This window comes from Hemicordylus capensis, chromosome 4, assembly GCF_027244095.1.
Source record: "Hemicordylus capensis ecotype Gifberg chromosome 4, rHemCap1.1.pri, whole genome shotgun sequence".
Lineage (NCBI taxonomy): Eukaryota > Metazoa > Chordata > Lepidosauria > Squamata > Cordylidae > Hemicordylus > Hemicordylus capensis.
Window position 1 is genome coordinate 210,414,924 of NC_069660.1, and position 20,931 is coordinate 210,435,854.

Sequence of the window (20,931 nt, forward strand, 5' to 3'; positions counted from 1 at the left end):
AGAATAACATTGATTCTACTTCGCTGGAACTTCTCCAGCCAGACTTTCCTACATCAAATGATGCCTCATATCCTAGCAGACATCATCTGTTACCACCTCAGAGTAATCCCTCCCACCAAATCCCTGTGTTGGTGGAAGGGAAGCAATTCACCCTGATCCTAGGGTTAGTACCTGCACAATGTCCTCTGCTGCCAGGGATGTTCTTTGGTGGACTGAAAGGTGTTTTTTTTTAGAATAATAAGCCTTCATATTTATTTACAATTTATTTTACCATGTAAACTACTTTGAGAACTTTTGTTGAAAAGTGCTATGTAAATATTCATTGTCATAGTAAGGCAATTGGGGAGGAAGCAGGACACCCAGTGTTTTTTTCCAATCAGAAGACTGTACCATGAGTAGATGTTAACACTATTGGTTACCAATGTATCTATGAAGCTATTCTCACGAGCAGCAACAGCCAGGCTAGGGAAGCCCAGCCCGGTTTTTGTTGCTCATGAGATGATCCCTTACTGTTCCCTGAGCGGGCGGATCACCTGCCCAGACGAGCGGCGGCTCTCCTGTGGGCCACCCGTGGCTTGCTGCGGCTTGCCCAGCAGTTCCAGGAGTCGGGTGCAGGGAAGCGCCGCCATGCGGCATACCACCCCCCAGAGCCCGAGTAATGCACTGCGCGAGTGCATGGTGCATTTCAGGGATCCCCCCAGTGTGCCTACTGTGGTTGCAAGCAGACATGGCCAACACATGTTCATTTAACCCAGTGTTCGGGTGCACGCGTGCCCCAAACCTGGGTTTAATGGTGGACTACTTTAGACCACTTGCTGCCACACTGCCGCCAGGAACCCTGTGGCTCCCGACAGTTCTCACACGCAGCAGAAACTGGGCTGGGCAGAAGCCAATATTACAGAGAAAATAAATACAATGTGTCCTGTTTGCTGGCAATTATATACGAGAGATCACATTGTCTGAGTTCAACTTGACCCCAACAACTTAAATATCTGCATGTACTCTTGTTTAAGTGGGTTGTAAACTTTTCTCAGTTTGGGCTATCAGGCAGGTTATTTCATTTCTTTTCATTTTTTGTATATCACCTAGTTATGATAGGCTCCTAATAAACAAGCATTCTTCTTCATCTTGTTGTTAGATAGCAATGTCACTGCTTGAATCACAAACCTGCTAAGATGGAGTAGTAAGATTTAAGCTTGTTACATGCAGCTAATGTCACTGTACAAAACTGGCTCAATCTAAGTAACTCAGTTTTTAACGTTGTTTGTGGACTTGTGGTAGATAGGGCTGCGATCAATTTATCAGCATTCATTCCTAATTCTTTTTCAAAGGCAACATTTAAATAACCTGGTTAGCTTATGTAAGTAACTTTCCTCTTCCATAGTTAGTTAGGAGCATCCATAAAAATATGGCAATGAACAACAAATGCTAGAATGCTGCAGAGGTGTGTGTGTGTTTGCAGCCAGACTTATAAAAAGAGATGGAATTCACTGAAGCCAAATGTACCATATTGGCTTTTAAGTGTTGTTCAGCAGTCATTCCTGTGACTTTTGTTTGGTATTTCTGAAACATGAGTAACCCAAACACTAAAATGCAAACCAGAATCACACCATTTCCCCTGTAATGCTTCTCCTTAAACTTGGCCAAGAAAGAGATCACCACAAACCATTTGCAGTTGTTCGTGATCTAACATTGCTTAAGGACGTTATGCACCTGGCAAGCGCTAGACCACCAGGAAAACACAGACCAGGGAATGGTAGAGTAACCCCTTCAGTGCTTTTGACTGGATTTATTTAATTTATTTATTTATTTAGCACATTTTTATACCGCCCTAACCCAAGGTCTCAGGGCAGTTCACAACAAACCGATGAGAGAAAGTCAGCAAGGAATATAAAATGGGACATGGATAATCTGTCACATTGCCCTTGGTTACATACTTCTTTTCAAATTGACTTCAAGAGGATGGAAACCTCACTCAGTTTTGCCTGCTTCTGAGACAAAAGCTGTTGAGATGTGGATGAGTTCCTGTGTTTATTGGAAGAGAATCAGAGGGGGCAGGGAGGCACAGCATATATGGGGCCATGTCCCATTTTAATCTTCATAAAAAGGCCCATGAGGTTGGTTAGGCTGAAAGAGTGACTCGCCTAAGGCCAATACATTATAGCAGTCTAGCTCATATTTCTGCTATGCCTTAAAGCTCTTTAGATGACCATCCAAATTAAATTCAGCAGTATTAATAAGTGAGGCAACAGGTGAAAAATCTGGAATAATCTTTCCTCAGTGTCCATCCCATATCCCAAGTAATGAATTTATTATACCACTGAAGCTCTTCTCATGATCAGTGAGAAGAGCTTCTGTTGGGCTTGCGGGGAGAGCGGGCTTAGCCCGTCATGGAGCTGGTGGGGGCTGCAGGGATTGGAGGCCTGGAGAGACCCCTGAGCCTGGCCGGTTGGGGGTCTACTCGTGTGTCACTGCACATCGCGGCGACACACGAGCAAAAAAATGAGGTTAATTGAGTGCTTGCTCTGTTAACCTCATTTAAGGGGAGGGGGAATTAGGCGGGCTAGCCGCCTTGGGAGCACTAGTCTTGCCTGCCCACCTAGGAACTCCTGCCCTTAAACGTGGTTAACGGAGCGCTTGCTCAGTTAACCGCATTTTTGCGGTTGTGAGATGCCGTGGAGCAGTTTTGCACCGTGATGGCTCTTGAGGAAAACCCCACCAGGAGGCTCCAACAAGCCTCCTGGCCTCGGGGGTCTCTCCATGATGCTCCGCGCACTTGCATGTATGGGAGGTTTATATCAGACAGTGGCAGCGGATTGGCTCTCTGTTGTCACCTGATTCTCCAAGCCAGACTGTTATGGAACATTCATGTAACAACATTCTGGCACTAGGAGTCAGGTGACAACAGAATGCCAATCAAATGCCACTCAGATAGTGGCATTACAAAGCTCCCATACCTGTTGTCTTCCTTCAAACGTAGCAATTTACTGTTGAGGGAAGACACCCCCAGCACTGCCAGACTACAGTGTTTAGCTGGCCAGTTTGCTGCTTGTCAGCCTACCCACCTACCTGCCTGCCTGTCTCTCTATCATTTGCCCATCTATCTGTCTGCCTAGGGTACTTGCCCACCTTCAGCCTGAACACCCAACATGGTAGTAAGCTAGCACTTTGTACATGGCTGTATGTATTCATCCATGAGACCATCAGTGCATCCATATACACTGCCTCCAGTGTCCCAAGTACCTTGTACAGTAACTACTCAAACTGGACACTAGATTGCTTTGGATGAAAAAACAGGTAAAGGTAAAGTGTGCCATCAAGTCGATTTTGACTACTGGCACTCACAGAGCCCTGTAGTTTTCTTTGGTAGAATACAGGAGGGGTTTACCACTGCCTCCTCCTGCACAGTATGAGATGATGCCTTTCAACACCTTCTTATATTGCTGTTGCCCGATATAGTACCAGCGGAGATTTGATCCAGCAACCTTCTGCTTTTTAGTCAATCATTTCCCCGCTGCACCACAAAAAGGACCCCCTGCTCACTTGGCAAAGAGGCACCTTTTAATGTGGTGATTCTCTTTATTTAGCAGGGGGAGAGTAACTGGCCCTATCCACCCCCAGCACAGTACTTCCAGTGACTGTTGCTGGTATCTATCTTATGTTTCTTTTTAGATTGTGAGCCCTTTGGGGACAGGGTTCCATCTTATTTGTTGATGGAACAAATAAGGGGTTGGGGAGTCAATATCCATCAACAAAATAGTGGAAATAGAGCATGCTTTTTGTTGGGAATTCTCTCTGGTAAGAGAAACCCTTTTTCATTATAGCAGAGTGCACAGAGGCACAACACAGCGGAATTTAGTTAGGCACGCGTATATGCTGAGAGTAAAGTAACTTGGAGCCAGTTCATAGTTTCAAATCAATATAAATGGTATTTATTAGAGAACTCCATTCTAGATAGGAAAGTGAGGAGACAGAATCTCTAATCTATCTATCTAGCTGGATGCAGATGGATTCTGCATCTCTGCACACATGGTGCAGGGGAGAGGAGCTTGCATGTTGCAAGGTAGAAGGAAGGGAAGAAGAAAGGAAGAAGTGGCAGGAAGGAAGGAAGTCCCTGAGATTAGCAATCTACATATCAAAGGGACAATGTCAGAGCAGTAGAGAAGGGATGACCAATGTCTTGACCCCTCTAGCCCTCTGACTCACTAGTCTGTCCTCCACTGTCATCGAGACAAGAGACAGTGCATAGTCCTTCACTTCCAACACCCCCTCTCGATGTCTCATGACTCAGTTCACAAGATTCATTTTCTCTCTCAGCTTTTCAAAGCAGGGTCTTGGTAGTGGCTTAGTGAGTAGATCTGCAAGCATTTCATTTGTTGGGCAGTAGATCAGCTTGATTAGTCCATCCTTTTGCATACTTCTCACTACATGTTACTTCATATCAATATGCTTGGTACGCCTCTTTACATCTTCTTGTTTGGAGAGTTGAATGCAGCATTGGTTGTCTTCTACACTGGTATGGGCTGTGGTACATCTATACCTAGATCTTTCAGTAGTTTACACAGCCATTATATCTTGCAACAGACCTGTGCAGCTGATACATATTCTGCTTCAGTGGTTGATGCTGCTGTTATGTCTTGCTTGGTGCTTGACCAGCTTATGGCTCCATCTCCATAGAAAATTATGTGACCGCTGGTGGATTTCCTTTCTGTTAGGTCTCCACCCCAGTTTGCATCTACGTATGCTTCTAGTTTTGGTTCACTGTTAGCTAGTAGCTTGAACTTAAAGTGTGCAGTACCCTTTAGATACTTAACAAGTCTCTTAATTGCATTCCAATCCTTGACTGTTGGTGATGCAGTCTTTCTGCAAAGTAAGCCAACTGCTGTACTAATATCCGGCCTAGTGAGTGTACTAATGTATAGAAGCTTACCCAATGCTTCACGATATCTATGGTTGTCAGATAGTGGCTCAATTTGATCTTCTTGCTTAATGTAGTTCACTTCCATTGGAGTTGGTGCAGGATTTGCATCTTCCAGTCTGAGCAGGTTTATCAGGTCTTTAATTTTCTGTTCTCGGTTGAAGAGGAAGCTTCCATCTTTCTCTCTTTGTACTTGAATGCCCAAGTAGTGTGCAATGTTGCCAAGTTGTTTGACTTCCACATCTCTGTTCAGATGGTGCATTATTTCCTTGCTGTCATCTGGATTCTCATAGGCAAGAATCAAATCATCAACATACACCAAAATGTAAGTCCATTTGCCATCTCTGAATTTCGTGTACAAGCAGGGATCAGCTTCACTTCTTTTGAAGTTTGCTTGAAGCAGCATATCATTTAGTTTTGTGTTCCATGCTCTGGCAGCCTGTTTTAAACCATAAATGCTCTTTTGCAGTTTGCATACAAGGTTCTCTTTGCCTTTCTCTAAGAAACCTGGTGGTTGTTGCATGTAAATGTCCTCTTCCAGTTCGCCATGCAAGAATGCAGTTTTCACCTCTAGGTGTTCAACATGCATTCCTTTGCTAGCAGCAGTACTTAACAGAGTCCTTACTGTGGTGTGTTTGACCACCGGTGCAAATGTTTCATCATAATCTTCTCCATATTTCTGTGAATATCCTTTTGCTACTAATCTGGCTTTGTAGTGCTGAATCTCACCATCAGCATCATGTTTGAGTTTGAAAACCCATTTGCAGCCTATAACTTTTCTCCCTTGAGGTAACTTAGTAAGAGTCCAGGTTTTATTTTTCTGTAGAGACTCAAGCTCTTCAATTGAAGCTTGTTTCAACTGCTGGGCTTCTGGTTGTGGTAGCTGGGATATTTCCTCCCATGGTGAGGGTTCTGGTTGTTCCGCCATTCTTGTGAGGTAGGACAGTCTCAGGTCTGGAACACCTCTGTTTGAGCATGTTGATCGCCTCATCTCACCCTCTGTGGTCCCTTCCATTATCTCAGGTGCATCTGGTGGATCGCTGAGGGTCTTTGTGTCGAGCATGATTGGATCTGGATCTGCTGTCTCCTCCTCCTCAATTCCACTGAGATAAGGAAGCATAATCCAGTCATCAGGGTGTTTGGTCTGGTTGCTTGCTTCGGTGTAGGCCCCCTCTGAAGACAGAGCTCTTTCATTCTCATCAAAATACACCGATCTGCTTATGGTTATCTTGTTGGTGTCACGATCCAGAATTCTGTAGCCTTTGGATTGTGCTGAGTAACCTACAAAAACCTTTTTGTGGCCCTAGCCCCTAACTTAGTCCTTTTTTCCTTTGGGATGTATGAGTAAGCTGTGCTTCCCAAGACATGCAAATGCGTCATGGATGGCTTATGCCCATGCAAAGTTCATATGGTGGTGTTTCTACAGGCTTTGTGTGCATGTATGTATGTAGCAGTCATGATGCCTTCTCCCCAGAGTTTCTGTGGGAGTTGTGTGTCAGCAAGCATACATCTTACCATATCCAGGAGGCTTCTGTTCTTTCTTTCTAAAACTCCATTCTGTGATGGATTGTAAGCTACCATGGTTTGATGCATGATTCCATGTTCTCAGGAACTGCTGTGTGGTGCTGGACATATACTCTCCTGCATTGTCTGTGTGCAGGATCTTTGGCTTCCGCCCAAATTTGTTGCTTGCCATGGCCACGTAATCCTGGAGTTTCTCGAGCATCTGTGATTTCTCCTTTAGTAGAAAGACAACCGTGTATCATGGGAAATCATTGATGAATGTGAGAAAATATCTGAAATTACCTATGGTTGCTGGTAGTGGTCCAGATATATTGTTGTGGATCAGCTCCAGGGGTCTTCTGGTCTTCCTTTCACTCTGCTTAGGAAATGGCTTGTTAACTGCTTTGGACTCAAGACAACAAACACAGTTAGTCACAATGTCACATGGTACAAAATCAATGCCATTAGCTAGTCCCCTTTCCTTCATGTTCTGGATTGACTCATAGCTCCTGTGTCCCAGGCATCTATGCCACAGTTGCAAGCAGTTTTCATGCAAGCATGACTGAGCAAGGTTCACTTCACTGGGCTGGTATGCTTCAGGTTTGGACCAGGCTGGTCTTTCTCTGTCTGTCTTTGACACAGGTGGCTCCTGCACGCTGTACAGGCCTTTGCATTCAGAGCCCACAAGGCAAACTTCTCCATTCTGGGTAACAACACACTGTCCATTTCTAATATATAGTTCACAGACTTGTTTCTCTAGCTTGGATATTGAAAGCAAGGCACTTGGGAAGTCAGAGATATACAAAACATCTCTCAGAAAAAATTGTTTAACTGATCCATCCAATAACTTGCAATACGAAATTCCTTCGCCTTTCTTCTTTGCTTTAATTGTAGTATTATTGCCCAAATGAACAATCTCTTCAGGACTATCAAACAGTTCAGTATAGAAATTTAAATGATTTGAAATATGGACCATCGAACCTGTGTCCAGAATAAATTTTTCATCACCTTGCATCAGGGAAACACTGAAATTCTTATTTGAATCTCTTTCTGTAAAGTCAGCTTTCTTTGTCAGATTCTTGGGACAATTTGCCACCTTGTGGCCAAATTGGTTACACAGAAAACATCTAAAGGCATTAGTCCCAGTTGGCCTCATTCCAGGAGCAATCTCCCTGCTGGCGGTCATGTGACCTCTCTCTCTGGACTGAGTTCCTTTGGCAATGGAGCCAGACCTCTTTGTATGCAAATGTGGGGGGCCCATGCGGTTTCCTCTTGCAGCATTCCCTCCCCACCTTGGGTTTCCTCTGGAATGGCCAATTGTTTACCTAAATTTCGTAGGGCTTTAACTTTGGCCCGTTGTAACGCCTTGAATACAGCTGTGCTGCAGGGGAGATTCCAAAATATTCCTTATCATTGCCGTGTTTGTCCGTGTGGATCGGGAGAAGTTGAGACGACGGCTCATGTTCTTTTGTATTGCCAATTTTACAGTGATATTAGGAAGAAATACATTTCACCTCAACTTATCCTGTTTCCAGGATTAACTGAAACTGATTATTTAAATTTAATTTTAAAGGATTTTAAAGAGGAGAACTTACTCAATGTTGCTAAATTCTGTTATATTTGCGGTGTTATTCGGAATGAAGTTGTTAATTCTAAATGATTTTATTTTTGTAATTCTGGCCATTGGCTGTATTAATAAAGACTGACTGACTGACAATTGTTGCCTTAAAAGCAAAATTATTTGCCAATTCACCTTCATGTTGAGAATCCAAAACTTCCCTTCTGCTTGCTTCAGAAGATATAGTTTCCACAGCTCTCTCAAAGGTTAGAGCGGTGTGCACTTCCAATTGGCAGATTATATTGCTATAGCTGGGGGGCATGCTTAGGAACAGAGCTTCCAGCTTCTGACTCTCTGTAAATTCCTCCCTTGCAGCTTTAAATTCAAAGAAAAAATCTTCCATCGATCCTACATGCGTGGCAAAACAGTCCCCGTCTTTATACTGGAGATTCTGCATTTTCTTTCTCAAGTTAAAGGTGTATGCCCACCTCTTTTTCATATGCAAGGAATCTAGCTTGCATAGCATTTCCTTTGAGGTCTCAAGATCACATATAGTAGAAAGATAATTTTTACTCACAGAAGCAGCTATCAAAGCTTGAGCTTTTGCATCCTTGAGTTGCCACACCTCTTTAGCAGTTTTCTCAGCAGCAGTGGTTCCATCTGCGGAGGGATCTTCTTCAGTGACTTTCTGTAGTCCTTCGGCTCGCAATGCAATCCTCAGTGTAGTTTTCCATTCCAAGTAATTATCTGGGTTCAGGATAGTTAGCCTGAGCTTTCCCTCTAGATAAGTAGCCATCCTCACTGAGCTCTGTAAAAGGGCAGCTGCTGTAGATTAGCAATTCAAAGTATCCATGGCTAGATCTCACTGGATCTCCTGGAACAGATGTAACTCTTTAGTTCTAGTACATGCAGCTCAAAATACTGGGCTCCCATAACCTGTTGGGAGTTTTCTCTGGTAGGAGAAACCCTTTTTCATTATAGCAGAGTGCACAGAGGCACAGCACAGCGGAATTTAGTTAGGCACGTGTGTATGCTGAGAGTTAAGTAACTTGGAGCCAGTTCATAGTTTCAAATCAATATAAATGGTATTTATTAGAGAACTCCATTCTAGATAGGAAAGTGAGGAGTTAGGATCTCTAATCTAGCTAGCTGGCTGGATGCAGATGGATTTTGCATCTCTGCACACATGGTGCAGGGGAGAGGAGCTTGCATGTTGTAAGGTAGAAGGAAGAGGAAGTGCAAAGCAGGAAGTAAGTAAGTTAGTCCCTAAGAGTAGCAATCTATATCCCAAAGGGATAGTGTCAGAGCAGTAGAGAAGTGATGACCAATGTCTTGACCCTCTAGCCCTCTGACTCACTAGTTTGTCCTCCACTGTCAATGAAACAAGAGACAGCACATAGACCTTCACTTCCAAGACTTTTAACCAAAAAACTATCCATAAAGTCTCCACTTTGCATAAAATTTGCATATGTTTATTGTTATTATATATGCACATTTGGATAAAAACTGGATAATTTGAGAATAAATACAGCTCACCACTGTGAAGATGATAACCAGGTGAGCTGCATATCTGCTCAGTCTGCTGTTTAGGTGCTGAGTTCTCAAGGCCCCTGCATCTTAACTGTAAATTCCTTGCCTGGTTAGGTTTACCACACACACAGTCCTCTGTCCTCCTCCCCCAGGGGTCACCCAGCCTGCTCTCCCCAGCAAGAACAGCCACTTCACCTCTTGGCTTGAGGCAGCTAGCTGCTGAGCCAGCTTCTTTGCATTCTGGCGCAGTGGTGAATGTGCAGTCTCCCACTCGCTTGCTGTTCTTTACAACTACAAACATTTATTATTATTTCTTGTTTACACAGTCAAACAGGTGTTATTGACTGGTTTGTTTTATCCAGACATCGAGTCCTTCTCAAGGACCTGGGATGGCTGAATTTTTTTGTCAATGTTGTTGCTGTTGTTATAGATATCGTCGCAGAATATAGGCTGTTCCCAGTAAAGCTGCTTTTTGTAATTGGCTGATGGTGATTTCTGTGGCCCCTATGGTGTTGAGGTGCTCTTCAAGGTCTTTTGGAACTGCGCCCAGGGCGCCAATTACCACTGAGATTATTTTGGTCTTCTTCTGCCACAGCCTTTCAATTTCAATCTGTAGATCTTTGTATTTTGTGATTTTTTTCTATTTCTTTTTCTTCTATTCTGCTATCTCCTGGTATTGCTATGTCGATTATTTTGACTTGTTTTTCTTTCTTCTCGACTACAGTTATATCTGGTGTATTGTGTGGCAGATGTTTGTCTGTTTATAGTCGGAAGTCCCATAATATTTTTACATCTTCATTTTCTTCAACTTTTTCAATTTTATGGTCCCACCAATTTTTGGCTACAGGTGTATTTGTATTTGTATTTATTTATTTACGGTCTTTGACCAAATAGTACAATACATTTACATGAAAAACTAAAACACACTTTCAGCAAATATAAAACATTAAAATATAAAACCAATTAATCATTTATAATGGAGTACTTATATATATATTATAGCTTCTCCAATATGGGTCATCTCTCAAAGGAAATATCCACAAAAAAGGGAGTTAGACAGGGCTGCATATTAGCTCCCTTTTTATTTAATTTCTATGTGAATGACTTAATCCAGCAACTACAAGTTACGGATATACATGCTCCCAAATTGGCTGATAAATATCTATCTATTCTTATGTACGCCGATGATGCGGTGATCCTGTCCCAAACCAGAATAGGTTTAAAGAAAGCTTTGGGAGTGTTGGCCAATTACTGTAAAGAAGTACAGATAGCAATAAATTACACCAAAACAAAGATTCTTCGTTTCAGCACAAGAAATCGTAGCTTCAGCTGGTCAATTGATGGCCGTAGGATAGACCAGGTAAAGCAATTTAAATACCTAGGGGTAGTTTTCCAGTTTAATGGCCATAAAATTGCCCATATGAGATCTGCTGTAGATAAGGCCAAACGAAGTATCACAGCTATACTAAGATTTTATCGGTCTCAAGGGAGTTATTACATCCCAGCTGCTATCAAACTTTACATGGCTAATGTAGTCCCTCAACTTCTTTATGGGACACAATTGGGGTCATATTCCAATTTTGACGAACTCGAGAAAATCCAAACAGGTTTTCTGAGAACGCTATTTGGCGTACCCAATTGTGTGCCCAACGTGGCAGTTCGCTGGGAGGCGGGTCTACTCAAATTGGAATCCAGGGCATGGCTAGTAAGAATATTTTATTGGATTAAACTCCACCTTTATCCAATGGGACTAATCCCTAAATTCTTATCAGCTGAGGTACAATCATCCTGGAGTAGGGACATAACAGATAAACTTAGTCAAAGTGGACTATCTCCCGTCCTACTGCTGGAGGCCAGCGAAAATACAGCCCATAGACTGGTGAGACAGAGACTGATAGATATAGATATACAAACTGAGAAGGCCAATTTACCGTTTTTCTATAAATCAATTTATGCTAAGGCGGACCTTACTCCTGCAATATATTTATTCACAATCACCATAAGAAAATTTAGATGGGCCTTCTCTAGGGCCAGGTTTAATGTTTTCCCATCGGCTTTACTCTATGGGAAATATGCAAAACTACCTTATGAAGAAAGGAAATGTCCTTGTGACCAAGCGATTGAAACATTGGCCCATATTTTATTGAAATGCCCTATATATCAGGACATAAGGCACCAACTAATTGACCCATTACTAAAAGACCTGAATGGAAAAGATGATGACCAGATGGTAACGTTTCTATTAAATGACAAGGATACAGCAATCTCGGCCGCAGTAGCTAAGTTTTGTTATGTGGCCTTAAGATTACGGCCCTTAAAGAAATAGAGTTTTTGAGGCTTTGGAGAGGCTACAGGTGGAGTATCAGGTACCCTTTGCCCCCAATAGGGGAGGTTCATTTCTGGGCGGATGGAGCCCAATAATCAGCCCAGATGAGAGGACTTAAGATCAAAGATTTATTTGCCCTTAAGAAGCAAAGGTGCTGCTCAGCTCGCGCTTGAGACAGGACAAAGACTGATACAGAAACAGCACACTTTTATATTCCAAAGTCTCCTTAGGAAAACAATTACCAAAAGTTACAGAAAAAGAAACAGTTATATGTCATAGGTCATAACTCAAGTTAGTTCCCCTTCTCGTCTGGGAAGGGTCTGGCGTTAAGTCATAAATCAGCTTGAGCAAGCAGTATGCCAGTCTGGTTTCTATCATGCCCCTGCAGCCCTTGCGGTTCCCAAGCTAAATATGGATTCCACCAACTGTGGGAAACGAAACCTCAGGCAACCCATCGAAACCATTTGAACTATATGTACATGAAACCCACGGGGTGGCAGGCGGAGTACTAAATTTCCATAAGGCCTGGCGGGCAATCTTACCCGGCCTGGGGGTGGTGGAGCTGGAGAGATCTATAATCAACATCTCCAGGGAAGTTGAGTGCTTGACCTAACATCCCAATCTGGATTAGTTGCTGGCCAGAACACCCGGGCTTCATCTTCCTTCCTAAGCCAGGGATTGTGGGTGTCCCATCTGGGGTGCCATGACTCGGATAGGAGACTTTGGAATATATATTCCTATGTACATATATGGTGTTGTTCCATATCGCCCCAGATGGGACACGAACCCACAATCCCTGGCTTAGGACGCCAATGCCTTATCCAGGTAGCTTGTATTTTTTGCAGATGTTCCAGTGTATCATCCCTGCTACCTTGTCATGCCTTTGTTTGTAGTCAGTCTGTGCGATCTTTTTACAACAGCTGATTAGGTGGTCCACTGTTTCATCTGCTTCTTTACAAAGGCGGCACTTGCTGTTTGTTGTGGATTTTTCAACTTTTGCGCTTATTGCATTTGTTCTTAGTGCCTGTTCTTGTGCAGCCAGTATTAAACCCTCTGTTTCTTTCTTCAAGTTGCCATTTTTAAGCCATTGCCAGGTCTTGGTGATGTCTGATTTCCACTTATATTGTGCAAATATTGACCATGCAGGGGCTTCTTTTTCCATTTTTCTGCTCGGTTCTTGACTTGTTCGTTCTTGTAGGCCTGCTTTCTTTCATTGGTGTTGAATAGTTTCTCATTATTGACCATTTTAAGTGCATCTTCTTCACAGTCCTTGATATATTCTTCAAGGCCTCTTTTCTCCTCCTCTACTCTTTGATGGACTTGCAGCATTCCTCTTCCACCTGAGCCGCGAGGGAGGTATAGCCTATCTACATCACTGCGGGGGTGCAGAGCATGATTGATGGTCATGATTTTCCTGGTCTTACGATCCAGCGTCTCTAGCTCTGCTTGGGTCCAGTCTATTATTCCTGCAGTGTATCTGATAACAGGTATAGCCCAGGTGTTTATGGCTGTGTACTCCACATGCTCATTGCTTTTTAAATAAATATCTGAATGTTTTTGCTTACACCAGTTGTTTCTAAACATTTTAGTATCCATGTGTGAGGCAATGAATCGAAGGCTTTCTTGTAGTCAATCCATGCAACACTTAGATTGGTTTTTCTTCTCTTGCAATTTTCTAAAATCATTTTGTGAATCAGCAGCTGGTCTTTTGTGACTCTGGTGTTCGGGCAATTTCTTTTCTGTTCAACTGGAAGATGTTTGTTAGTTAATAAGTGTTGCATCATTTCATCTGCTAATTCCAGTTAATAATTTGAACGCAGGCAGGTTATCGGTCTATCATTACTTGGAACCGCACCTTTTGCTGGGTCTTTCATGATGAGATGAGTTTTCCCAGTTGTTAGCCATTGTTCAATATCACCTCCTTGCAAAATGTGATTGAACTGTTTTGATAGTTGTTTATGAAGGCTTGTTAGGTGTTTAAGCCAAAAGCCATGCAGTTCATCGTCACCTGGAGCAGTCAAATTTTTAATTTTCTTTGCTCTTTCACTTATTAATTCTGGTGTTATTATTAGATCTTGCATTTGTTGGTTACATTTTTTGACCTCTTTCATCCAGCCTGCTTTTTGATTATAATCTATTGGATTGTCCCATAATTTCCCCCAGAATTGCACTGTTTCTTCTTTATTTGGTGTTTCGACGTTTCTTGTAGTTTCTCCTTCTATGCTTTGGTAGAAATGTCTCTGATTCGACTGGAATTGGAGATTCTGCCTGTGTTGTGTAGTTCTGGCTTCATATCTTCTAATCTTCTTTGACACTGCTGTTATTTGCTGCTTTATTATTTCCAGGACGTCTCTAATTCTCCTTGAATCTAGGTGGTATTTTTGGATTAGATACTGTTTGGTGTTTTCATTCTTCAGCTTCTTGTCTTTCATATCTTTCTGTTTACTAGCATCTGATCTAAGCCTGGAGATTTTATTTTCTAATCTAATCTTCCATTTAGGTGATGTACTGCTTTCTTTTTTTACAGGTCCACTGATCTTCTATCCGAGCTCTTGTGTTGTTATTGTTGCTGCACTGTAGATTAGTTGATTTGTTTCTTGCAAATTATTGGTTGTTATTTCTGCAAGTGCAGCATTGACATCTTTTAATACCTGAGCAAGTTGTTTTTTGGCAACTGTTTTTAGAGCTGGAAGTCGAACCCTGGTGGTTGTTTGGTTCATGTGCTCAGTTATTTTTTGCTTTAGTTCTTGTTGCTTTTCTGTTAAATGGCATTTGGGTTTTTGAGGTGAAGGCAAAGGGGAGGTTGCCTGGTTTTGATTTTGAAACAGTTCAGCAACAGTGGTATCCTCTATTTCCAACACCTCCTCCACCTGTGCCTGAGCAACTTCTTCAGTTGGTGGTAATTCTTCTTCCATATCTTGAGCCTGTGTTGCTCTTTGCAGTTCTTCCAGCTCAACTTCTGTGAATACTTTATTTCTTATTATGAATCTTCTCTGGTCTGCTAGCCTTTGTTCTGTTATTTCTGTGTCTGGATGCTTCTCTTTCCAAATTTGGTACATTCTTTTAAAATAACCTCTTCTAGTTGGACTAGACTTGTAATAGCAGATCATTATTTCCTTGTTGGCATTTTCCGTATATTTTTTTCGGTTAAGCGATGTTTCTTCCTGTAACTTTGCTGTCTTCAGCCCTGGTTGCTCAACTGAAGATCCTGAGTCCTGTTGCCCACTTGCCACCAGATGTCCAGGGACTCCAGCACCTGGCGCGGTCCTTGTTGACCCGGGCGACGACCGATCCGGTATAGATTTATTAAAGTTACGTCTCACCATATTGTTGATGGGAGAGGCACTCTTTGTCTGGCTCCTCTGGTGAGACCTGTCCAGTATGGTTGGACCTCTGGCATAGCTCTCACCTTCCTCAGAGCACGCAAGCCCCACAACCACGCCAAGGCAGTGCCTCACTTCTTCTTCTTCTCGTTGTTGTTGTTATTATTATTATTATTATTATTACATTTTATATCCCGCTCTTCTTCCAAGGAGCCCAGAGCAGTGTACTACATATTTCAGTTTCTCCTCACAACAACCCTGTGAAGTAGGTTAGGCTGAGAGAGAAGTGACTGGCCCAGAGTCACCCAGCAAGTCTCATGTCTGAATGGGGATTTGAACTCGGGTCTCCTTGGTCCTAGTCTAGCACTTTATATATGACTTTTCAACGGAAGGTTTCCCAATTGTTTTCAAAGAAGAATTAGCAGGGTGCTCCCCTGTCCCCAAAGGGCTCACAATCTAAAAAGAAACGCAACGTAACACCAGCGTCAGCCATTGAAGGAATGCTGTGCTGGGTTGGATAGGGCTGGTTGCTCTCCCCATGATAAACAGAAGAGATTTACCACTTTAAAAGTTTCCTTTTTACTCAGCAGGGGTATGCTAACTGAGTAAAGTTAGTTAGCTAACTAATTTCTATGCCACCACCAGTGCCACCACATGAAGGAAGCAAGCTGCACCTGTCAGGCCCACCTATATGTGCTCCTTTATCATGTGGCTCTGCAACCTGCCACTGAAGCAGAAACTCCGCTCTGGCTTCCTGACTGGATGGGTGGTCAGTAGGAAAGGGAAGGAGACAGAGAAAGAGAAGCTGCTCATGAGAGCACAGTATTCTCAGCGAACAAAATGTTCCAGTTGCTCCCCAGAACTTTGAAGACCACAAGCAAAAAAAAAAAAAGTTGTTTGGTCCCCCAAATATTCTCTATTTCGAGAGCAATAGCCTCCAAGGGGCTTAATACACTTCTTTGGTTGTATTGTAAGAAAATACAAAATGAGAGGAGATTTGTAAATGAGAGGCGAGAGGTGATTTTTGGCAATCCCCTCTTCAGGAAGGATTGAGGGACCCTCAAGAACAGATTTTTGAAGAAAATGGGGCTGCAGAGTGAAGCAAAATTTTCCTCTTCCTTCCTGTACAGACAGAACGTATACTACCCACAGAAGAAGTTCCTAGGATACAACTTCCTGTTTTTGGCGCCTTCCTGGGATTAAAACAATGGGGTGTGTGGTCGGGGAGGCTGTCAAACATCTGCCAGGCCAAAATACATGGCTGGTGAGCTGTGTTTGACTTGGTAGGTTCCAAGTTGTGCAGGTTTAGCATACAGAAATAAATTGGGTCACCAGAGAGAATACAAGTCTAATGTCTCATGTGAAGTGGCCCTTGATACGATGACCTTTAAGCTATACCTGTTAAAGTCAGAGTTCACTCAGTGGTGCAGAAACAGGCAGTGAATAAAACTGTTTCATCTTTGCCATGCAACTATTCATAGAGTCTCTCCAGTGAGCAGTGTGGAGAGCTGAGTAGGGGTGTGCACGGAACCGCAGAGCTGCGGTCCGGCACTGTGGGGTGGGTTCCTTTAAGGGCGGGGAGGGTTTACTTACCCCCCCGCCACTTGCCCCCGTCCAGCGCGCGTATTTAATGTAATAATTGGGGCAGCAGGATACTTCCCTGCTGCCCCTTGTCCCTCTGCAATGCCGCCAGCTTTGACTCACAGTTTTGAAAATAAATTACTGCTGCCCAGTGCCAATAATGAAGTTGAAGAAGAAGCCGGCCTCCACTTCGGCGCCTCTCCGCCCGGCGGCTCCCCCAGGAGCCGCCGCCGCCTCCCAGCAGCCACTGAGAGCGGCTCTGCCATGGAGGACGCGCCGCGGCAACCCTCACTTCCGGCTACCATGCGACTTTCCCCCACATACAGAGTGGCTGCATTCTGCCACTCTGTATGTGGGGGAAGTCGCATGGAAGCCGGAAGTGATGCACCCCTCACTTCCGGCTTCCATGCGACTTCCCCCGCATACAGAGTGGCAGAATGCAGCCACTCTGTATGTGGGGGAAAGTCGCATGGTAGCCGGAAGTGAGGGTTGCCGCGGCGCCGCGGCGCGTCCTCCATGGCAGAGCCGCTCTCAGTGGCTGCTGGGAGGCGGCGGAGAGGCGCCGAAGTGGAGGCCGGCTTCTTCTTCAACTTCATTATTGGCACTGGGCAGCAGTAATTTATTTTCAAAACTGTGAGTCAAAGCTGGCGGCATTGCAGAGGGACAAGGGGCAGCAGGGAAGTATCCTGCTGCCCCAATTATTACATTAAATACGCGCGCTGGACGGGGGCAAGTGGCGGGGGGGTAAGTAAACCCTCCCCGCCCTTAAAGGAACCCCCCCACCCGGACCCGGACCAGCCAGATCCGAACCGGTCTGGAAAGTCCGGAGGCCTTTACAATGGCTTCCAGACTGGTTCGGACACACCCCTAGAGCTGAGGAGGGTTTGGCAGGGAGTGTGGGCTCTCCCTGCACACATGCACTCTGCCTTCCCTGGGCAGCCGGATCGGCCACCCACATGATGACCGGCTCCATTACGGAGCCAGGAGATCAGGTGCCACTCAGCCCCTGGACGTCCCAGGATGCCCTGCGTCAGTGCGTGGGGCATTCTGGGGAGACCCCCCAACACCGGGAAGCTTGTTGTTGGCAGTGCTCCTCTGAATGGCGGAATGCTTGTCTGCAGGGAGGTAAGCTCTTTAGGGCTTCCTCCCCGCAAACTCGGTAGCCCTTTCTCACTGTTTCCTAAGTTTTCAAGTGCACAGGGATACAAGGAAGAACACAAGTTTTCTAATGTACCAGAGAGATGTTTATTAAGCAGAGGATAATACCAAAATGTCGCCCAGCTTCCCAGTATAAGAGATGTTTGAAGGCATACAAAATAGACCATACACTGGCAGGGATATATTTTTATTCACTCCTCCTCCTTTTAAATTAAAGAACACTGTTGATTCACAAAGAATGATTAAAGCACCTATTATGTTGACTAAACATGTATTTTGAAACCCTAGGGCTGATGCAGACATCAAGCCATTAATTCATTATTTAGCTGTCACAGCGTGGGGGGGAAAAAAATAACAGAGACCTTGAAGGTTTAACATGCCTGCAAAATAGTCACATTTGGAAATTTCAGTTACAAGATTACTTATGAGATTTAATGTGGCTATTTTTTCTTTTTCTTTTTCACAGCAATGCTGCCTGCGATATAGAAATAAAATAATCTTGTTCCATTCCACCCCCTCCTGAATGAAGCCTAAGAGCATTTTAAATTTAAATCATAGGAAACTATGAAGCGGGGGGGAGAGAGAAGCTCCCTCAAGACTACCTGGGCAATCATTTACAAAAATCTGATAGGCCCAGGTGGTACAAACTGTACTCTGGGATTTGAGGGAACCAGAGAAGAGTAATGCCATAAAATCACTTCATCGTAGATGCTTTGAGAGGTGGTTTGGGACAGAAGCTCTCCTTTTTCACTGCCTTAATGATAGATGACACTGCCAATAAGGGCTACACAACCTTATTAGGAAGTGGTGCGATGGGCTCAAATATATGAGTTTCTTATACGAAAGGATTTGAGTATTCACATTATAGTGAAGGAGGTGACACATCCTAGAAGTGGATTGATTCTGGCAATCTACTCGGGTACCAACAAATATCTTTATTATATAGCATTGCCATAGAAACAAGCTAATGTTATAGAAGCCATCCCTAATCTATTGTCAGGACTATCTGATGATTTGGAATTCGCTCTGACATAGACACCTAGCTGTCTATCATTGTAAAATGTTATAGGGCAGTTGAGATGCTGTTTCCAGTTGCCTTCATTTGGCAAATCAATTATTAGCAAATCCCTGATCTGCTAGGAAGCATGGAAGGCATGTGCTACTGGGAGAAGGGCGATTTTTGTTGTGGGTCACATAGCCCCAGGGACATATTTTCAGGATTTTCTGACTCTAGAAAATATGTCTCAATGGGCTACACAACCCTCAGGTACATATTGCAGAGGAGCACAGTGGGCTTCTGAATGTAAGGGATATCAACAAAAATAATGCTCCCTGTGGGATGGAGGCTTGCCTCCATAGCACGGGCTGCATGTTCACCTCAGCAGTGCTTCATTAGTCTGGATGTTGACCAGTATAATTAGGGCAATCTACCCACTCTGTCTTGCACTAGTGTTGGTCAACACCATTTAACCAGCATTAACACGACTGTGAGAGCACAGCCATAATTTATTTGTAAAAAGTTGTACTTTTTGTGCCTGTTGATTTGGATTGTTGTTGTTACAGAGTACCATCAGTGCCACTGCTGAATATAGCTTCAGTGCTGGAAATCAGTCATTCCATATAGGCTTACCATTTAAGCCCCATTCAGATGTTATGGAGCACAGCGGTGCTCCCTGCATAAGTAGGGAGGAAGTCCCACCTAGGGATGTGCACGAATCACTATTTGTGCACCAATTAGAAGGGTCTGTTCAGGCACCTTTAAGAAGGAGGAGAGCAGGTCTGCTCCTCTGCCACTTGCCGCAGTTTCCTGCTGTGATGTTACGCTCCCCAGCAATGTACACAGAACAGCTGTGTCTTACTATAAATGTGAAAGAGGAAATGAGGGAAGTAATGACATTCATTGGCTATTGAGAGAGGGTGTGGATTTTCACTCTCTTGCTCCTTTTTATGAGAATTGGGGTTTTGTAACAGGATTGGTTGACATTGGTACTGCCACAGCATTGGCTATTTGCTGTCAGTTTGCTGAGTCATGATGCTTGGTTATTATATTTAAGAGCATGTTTCAGCCACTAATGTATAGCACTGAAGCTGATGTGTCACATCAAAACATCTGCTAATTTTGAACATATGTTTTACGTTTTATTTTATGCATTAAAGAAGTATTTGAGAAAGTTTGTGAATTTTTGAAAATGTGTATCTCATTGTCGTTATACAGTCTTATTAACTAAAAAATTGACACAAATTTGCAGCTGGGGTGAGGGACTATTTTGTTTCTTGTTCATCAGTACTGATGTTACAGGCACTGCTCCATAGGAGCCAGTCCTACACATACAACTGTGTTCCACACAGCACTTGTTTGTAACAATGATTGTGCTAGCTATGTAGAGTTACATTTTTCTTAATGATAAGAATCATGTTGCATTTTGACTGCTGGGAAAATGCAACATCTTACTCTGAGAGAAGATCTCTAGTTGAAATCCTACCCCTATTCAGTCATTCTCTTCCTGTGTTCACTGAATGTGGAGAAAGGAATCATGGGTGCATGCTGGCTAGCCGTGCCCCCACTGACATGCTCCCTGCCCCCCAGTTGTCTCTGAGTTCAGCGCTTGTCTGCAAAGGCAAATGCTGAATGTGGTGGGTATTTGGAGTGTGCGGCTAGGGTGTGCATTGACATAGAGGGGATGGCTAGCTGGTACATTCCCACTCCCTTCTCCCTTGTCCAGAGAGCATGGGGACAGAATGTGTCAATAGGACTTCTGCATAACAATTTAGCATTTACTTTAATTAAAATTGTCACATAGCAGGGTCCTTCAGTTTCTATTTGAAATTGGCAACTGATCAAAACAAAATAGAGAAACCACCAATACTTCACAATGTAATGGCACTGGGCACTTTCCAGATTACCCGCTGTTCAGTGGTAGTTTACTTTGGCATGGCAGAATCATTTGAGAATCGTTTTTAAAACATAAATAGAGGTTGTTCTGCAAAGCCACCAGCAGTGGGAGCAGTCTTCTCTAGCTTGTTGAATCTCCCT

General features: G+C 43.6%; 1 protein-coding gene across 9 annotated transcripts in view; it reads left to right on the forward strand.

Moving 5' to 3' along the window:
- The window catches only part of LOC128324449 (uncharacterized), a 275,349-nt gene that overhangs the window by 29,453 nt on the left and 224,965 nt on the right, over positions 1-20,931 (forward strand). The window contains exon 1 of one of the 9 annotated variants that reach the window (XM_053249023.1): positions 17,266-17,372. The exons of the other annotated variants lie outside the window; for them this stretch is intronic. The gene's annotated coding sequence lies outside the window, so the exon portion shown is untranslated. Of the gene's footprint in view, positions 1-17,265; positions 17,373-20,931 lie in introns of those variants that run through there. 9 annotated transcript variants of the gene reach the window in all.